The sequence below is a fragment of the Gopherus evgoodei genome, chromosome 14 (genome assembly GCF_007399415.2).
Source record: "Gopherus evgoodei ecotype Sinaloan lineage chromosome 14, rGopEvg1_v1.p, whole genome shotgun sequence".
Classification (NCBI taxonomy): Eukaryota; Metazoa; Chordata; order Testudines; family Testudinidae; genus Gopherus; species Gopherus evgoodei.
In genome coordinates, this window is record NC_044335.1 from 12,328,718 (window position 1) to 12,335,440 (window position 6,723).

Consider the following 6,723-nt stretch of genomic DNA (forward strand, 5'->3'; position numbering starts at 1 on the left):
ACCAGTTCCAACAGATGCTGGCTACAGAGGCTGTCCCCATGGTGTATGTGCTACAGAGCAGCTTGAGGCAGGGGAGAGAATGCCGTGAACTAGAGCAGCCCCAGAGTGGATGTTCCAGGCACTAGAAGCCCTGGGAGAAAGAGAGGGAGGGAGGAACAGAGGGGGTAAAATCGCACCCAGCCAGGGCCACCACTTCCTCAAGCCTCCACACTCAGAACAGAGCTGGGGAGATTCCTCCCCACCCTACTTTGGGGAAGCTAGGACCCAGGTGGTGCCTCTCCTTTCCCTCCCACTGCCCACCTCCATACCCTGGCCCTGTGGCCTTGGGATAAAACTGCAGAGAGGAAGCAGCCAAAGATGCCAGCTGATAGGAGCTGCTGCCTAAACAGCTGAAGCGGGGACCTGCGGACATTCAAGCCATGCCTTCACTGCACAATGCTAAGCATGGGGTAAGTTACCCTGCAATACCCTACCCCATGATAGCACAACCACATTACTGTACTGTCACGACCTCCATATGCCAAGTGGGGTATCTGGTCGTGACAAGCCCGGCAGCTGTCTGGGCACATATCCCAAGATTCAAAGTGCCACAACTCACTGTGCTGCTCTGGACTTACATTTCCGGGGTATCGTGGCACAAGTTGTCTACCCAGCCTGGGGCTCATGGAAGGAAATGGTCTAGGCCTGTGGAATTCATTTCCTGGCATGCTTTCTACCCCTGGGTAGATAAGGAAACCATCTCCCTGCTTTGGGATAACCCTATGTTCCCCAGATACCACCCTCTGCCCTACCTGCCTGTGGGCTGCATGTCAAGGTTCTTTGTTCCCCAATATCCATGGCCACTTTCAGAAAAGGATCCTTTATTATAGGCAGCAGCCTCATGGCTGCTGCACACATAACTTGGGCTTTTCTCACCTTTGGGTAGCAATCACACATTATGCAATCCTCCTTATCTGCCTCAATTTCCCCACTTTCAGCTGGGGTCTCAGTTACAGCAACATGGAGCTGTGTGTGATGCTGGAGAAACTACCAACTGCAGGGAACTAAGCAGATGCAGATAGTCCATTTCCAGTCAGAGGGCTTATGGGAAGGGATTGGTGGACCAACATGACTCAATTATTGTGACTGCTCGTGGCTCTCATTACCAATGCAGTTAGCTCAGGGTAGCAATGCATGTTAACAGCTTCCTTGCAGTCTTTCCTATAGCTCAGGATGACTTTTACCATGTACCACTGACAGAGAAATGCAGATGTGGAACATGGGGCAGATTAAGGGAAAAACTGGCAGTTGAGTCTGAGTTCAGTCTGCTGTGAAGACAAGCTCTCAGAGAACTGTCTACAGTTCTGACTGGACTTGCTCTGTCCTGTTCTGAGTGGCTGTTTACTCCCATCTTCTCCCTCCCTCGTTCCCTCCCAACTTCCCTTCATCTGCCCCTCTTATCGTTTTCTCCCCTGCACTGTTGCTCTCAGCCCTCTTCCCTTCAATGTCCTCTCTCCATTTGATTGATCTCCTCCTAAAATCATGGCACTAACACAATGGTTGCTGTCATCACATTGTTCACTTTGCTTAGATCTCATCCCGCTTTCCCCCCACTCTGTGTCTGTCTTGTCTATTTAGACCTTAAGCTCTTTGAAGCAGAGAGATAGCGGACTTAAAACAAACAAAAGTAAGCACTTCCTTGCACGACACTCAGTCAGCCTGTGGAACACACAGGCAGGGGATGTTGTGAAGGCCAAAACTATAACAAGAGTTCAGAAAGAATTAGATAAATTCAAGCCATCAGTGGCTATTAACCAGGATGTCAGAGATGCAACTCCGTGCTCAGGGTGCCCCTAGTCTCTAAGGACTGCCAGAAGCTGGGATTGATTGGCAGAGGATGGATCACTCAATGATTGCCCTATTCTGCTCATTCCCTCTGAAGCATCTGGCATTGGCCACTGTGAGAAGACAGCTAGATGAACCATTATTCTGATCAGCTATGGCTATTCTTATGTAGAGACTGTTTGCTACTCTGTCTGTTGAGCAGCTAGCACAATGGGGTCTCATTCTTGGCTGGCCCTGAGGCACTACCATAATAAACATGATCAATAATAATAATGAAATTGCATGCTTCCTTATTCTGTGGCCTGAAAGCAACCTAGTCACCCCAGCAGGTGCTGGGCAGTATTCTAGACAACCCAGTGCTCAGTCGCTTACTAGCACATCTGAATGAGGTTCCATTGCAATGGAATTCCAATAAATAATACACCAAGGCCTTCACCCAGGCAAAGATTTCCTCCTGCAGCATTTTCATTTATTCATCATCTGCTTAAATGGACCATCCTTCCAGGGAGAAATGTTTTTCACCCAACTGGGATACAGTATTCTTTTTTCCTATGATATTATGTATTATTCTTGCTTCCACGTATAATGCGATCATAAATGCTGTTTTTAAAGGTTCAAACTGCCGTCAGACTCACCCATGTAACTTGCACTGACTCAATGTGGTCTTTTCATCCAGTTCTGAGGGCTGAGCTGGGTCGCAAATATCTCATTTAGATTCTGGGTTGGTTGAAGAATTAGAAAAAAAGAGACAATTTTTTTTTTGGTGAAATTTTTCACATTTTTCTAGCTTTTCTCCACACCTGTGAGGGCTAGACAGTTGCTTTTCTCCTTTCAAATGAAATCTAAAATTCTCAGCAAGTCACATGAGCCCAAGAGGTAGGACTTTAATAAAAACAAAAGATTGTGAGACTCACAATAAAGTCATGAAGTTGGAAACACTGTGCCCAGTGCATCCAGATAAGAGTGTGTGCACTGTAGGAAGTGATTACATGGAGTCAGTCACTTTTACATCTCTCTGTCTTTCATGAACATACCAGGAATCCACGACTAAAACTTTTTTTCAGATGATTCAGAATCCCATCATGGGAACTATCATAGGCCCTACCAGGGCACAGAAGAGATATACCAAGAGCAGCCTTGCCCAGTGTATCATGAGCTAACAAAGGGAGAGGCTGGGCCATTCTGAGAGCTGAAGGCAGAGTCAAGATACTAACAGGAAGCCACAGCGTAGAAGGAAGCTAAGGGAAAGTGCAAGCACACAGCTCACCACTGCACCTCATCTGAAGACTCATCTGAGGGGACACAAGCTGTCTGGGCTAAGGCTGAATGCTAACGGCCTGCTATTCAGAGGTGCTGAGCATGCCCACTAGCCACTGACGTCAATAAGTGCTCAGTACCTTTGAATATGAGGACATCATAAATAACTCTTTCTCCTATGCCATGTTACTGCTTCCTGTCGTGTTCAGTGTACGATGATGAAAATATAAGAAGTCTAGTCTCCGTCTCTGAGGCTGGTGGTGTTCTTAGAAGGGATCAGTCCTAGTGGGCGTCATGTGATGTGCTTGCAGCTGAGACTCTGTAAAAACTAATGGCGAGAAAGGGAAATCAGCTTTGAACCAGGGTGAAGGAACAATCAGACATACGAAAACAAAGGAGGGACTTTGTTTGGGTTTGTGTGTTTTCTCGCATTCTTGGGAGACTTTGCAAAAATGTTCTAGTCTTTAGAGATGCGGAAAGCATTCAGAAAGGCTGCATTCATCTTTCTTCTCCTTTCAGAGACACATCATCTGCAACAGGGCCTGAGATCTACTTAGACAAAATGCTTTTCAAAAACCCAACACGAAGACTGTACAATGAAAATCCACCTCTGATCTTTGCCTGCATCTCCCCAAGCAGCCAAAGAAACACCTTTCATGCTGAGTTTTATTCTTTTTCTTTCTTTCTTCTGTGAATATTTTTATCCTGATTTTTTTTGTCATCCTGTGCAGCAAAAGAAACTGCCAAAGAGACAATCTGTAAAAGTGCTTTCTCAGTTTGCTAGATTTTTTTTTCCTGTATACAGGCTGTGAGGTCAGAGACTTGGGTTTCTCTTTGTTTTTTTGTGCCCAGCTGCTATTCCTGTGTTATAGCACAAGGTCCAGATAAATAAGGGAACAGAAACAAAGGCGATCTATTTAAAAGAAAAGGTCTGTCCCCAAAAGTCTGAAGAGATAGACTATCTATTATCCCCTGGGCAGTATCCAAGGAATCTTTTGCAATCTTAATGCTGGAGCTACAATACCCAGTGACTTACTGTGCCCTTAGCAGAGGGATCATCCAAGATCTGAGCTGCTTCACAAGGACCCCAGCTTAAGTCTTGTTTGAGTGCCAAGGAGAGGAGGAGCTCCTTGCGACTAACTAGAGCCTCCCAGAGTAACTCAGACAGTATCAACCTGAGCCCCAAAAGTAGGGCTGTGAAAGTGCTGATGAATGTAGCAAGGATGATTGAGGTAGACCTAGGAGATGCAGAAGAGGCTTTGGATGGATAAGAGAGAGCATCCTTGTAGTCTGAGAGTGCTGGGATCTATTCTTTGGGCACTGACCATTATCATAATAGGGGCCAACTGTAATATTCAGATCTGGAGCCAAAACTTCCCCAAAAGCCTGAGGGGATTGGTCTGGGCCCATCTCTAATGTAGATGCAGCAATGACTTTTCCTGGAAATTATAGCTATGGAGCCATTCACAAAAGGAAAATCTGGAGTTCCCCAGGTCAAATCTCATGTTTCAGAGCAAAGTTGGCTAGGAACATTATGGGTTAGGCTTTTACACTTGCTGTACCTCAGAAGCATCTGGGTATTGTCCACTGCCCGAGAGTCAGGTTATTGGACTAGATGGGCTGACGAGGTAGAGGAGTGTCTCTGGCAGGCCCCTCTTGCTTTTGATGAGGTCAAATACTTATTATAGGCACTCACTCTGTTTGTTAGAATGGGATCAAGGAAAGCAACTGCACTGTTGTAAGTTAATAAGACAGCTGGGCTTTGTCTCCATGCGTGAAAGCATGACATGGAATGGACTGATTTAGCAAGGTACTAAGTAGTTATGAGAACAGAGAAGCGGGTTACGTCCAATGTATAAAGCAGGAGTGGCCAAACTTACTGACCCTCCGAGCTGCATACATTAATCTTCAGAAGTTCAAGAGCCTCAAGACATGCACAAGGCACCACAGGGCAGCTCTTGCTGGGGCACGGGGCTAAAGCCCTTAGACACCCCCCACAAAGGGAAGAAGCCCCTAGTCTCACCATCCCATCACAGGGCAGAAGCTCTGAGTATTCCCCCACCCCTGCAGACTGGTAGGAGGAGAATGGGGGCGGGGGCAGGGCTGGGAGGCTCCACGAGTCACACTTTAACTGTAATACAGCCAGGGCCGGCTCCAGGCACCAGCAAAGGAAGCAGGTGCTTGGGGCAGCCAATGGAAAGAGGCGGCATTTCCAGGTCTTCGGCGGCAGTTAGGCAATGGGTCCCTCACTCCCTCTCGGAACGAAGGTCCCGCTACTGAATTATGAAGTGGTGCGGTACAGCTGCTGCCGAAGTGCCACCAATCATTTATTTACACACATACACACACACACTCCGCTGCTTGGGGTGGCAAAAAAGCTGGAGCTGGCCCTGAATACAGCTGTATGCAGCTCACAAGCCACAGTTTGGCCATGACTGGTATAAAGAGCTTTGAAAACCAAGAGAGCAATTTGAATGTGGGCTTTGTAGCTGGCTAAGAGGAGGGTGTATACCAGCTTTCCTGAGTGGGAAGTGAGTCTTGCCACAGATTTCTACATCCGTGAGAGCTGCAAGTTTTCAGCACCTTTGAAAAATCAGGCCATTTATTTAGTCACCTAAATATGGATTTAGGGGCCTAATTTTAGACAGCCATAGTTTGAAAATATTGGCCCTAGAACACAGAGTTCAGGCTGAATTTGAAGGGTTGCTCTCACATGGATTCTCCCATCACTACCATGTGAGATTAGTGCTTGCATCCAACAGGCACTGAGCCACAACCACCAAACACATCCAGTCTGCCAGTTGGACTTCAACCAGACATCCAAAGGTGAAATCTTATCTCCATGCTTGAGAGAACACAGGAGGAGGTGCAGATGGTCTCTATAAACCATTGCAGGAAACAAAGTACACTCGATAAGGAGAAAGAGAAGAAGATGACGAAAATGGCTAATGCCAACGATTGTGTTAAAGACTTTGACCGTGCCTTATGGGAGACTGCATAGTTAAAATATAAATAAACTGACTTTAAAATATCCAGGCTGGAACAGTAGCTGCTGAGATGAATTTAACAGTAGCTGCTGAGATGAATTTAAATCACCTTCTGTAGCCGTTGGAATGTTTAGCACTGTAGGGGAGTGGGATGGTTTTTTTTTCCTGTTGCATAATTTTCTTTTCAAATCTCTGAAGCAGCATACTGAATTTATTTTTTTTAAAATGCCACCGGAGATGCCCACACCTCTTTTCAATATTTTACAAGTAACGTGAAATACCACATAGGTTTAAGAAGAGGAGCTAATAAACCAAATTGTCCTTTTTAGCCTTCTTCAAGCAGTCCTTTGCCTTTATTTGAAAACCTGAAAATTTTCAAAGAAAAAATGTTAGTGAAAACAAAATATTTTAGTTTCTATCAAAAAATTTCCATGTGTGTATGGGGCGGGGAGGGAGGGTATATAATCATTTCTCTGTTCTAAAGTATTGTCGGACTCTTTTTCCAAGGGACTTTTACATATTATGTGATCGACCATGCATCCATTGTGTTGGCAAGTACTTACAAAAGAAGTCCCATTGGCTTGAGTGGGACTACTTTTATGAGTAACTGATAACAAACAGCTGCAACTCAGTCATCAGCACAAGGTCTATGTAC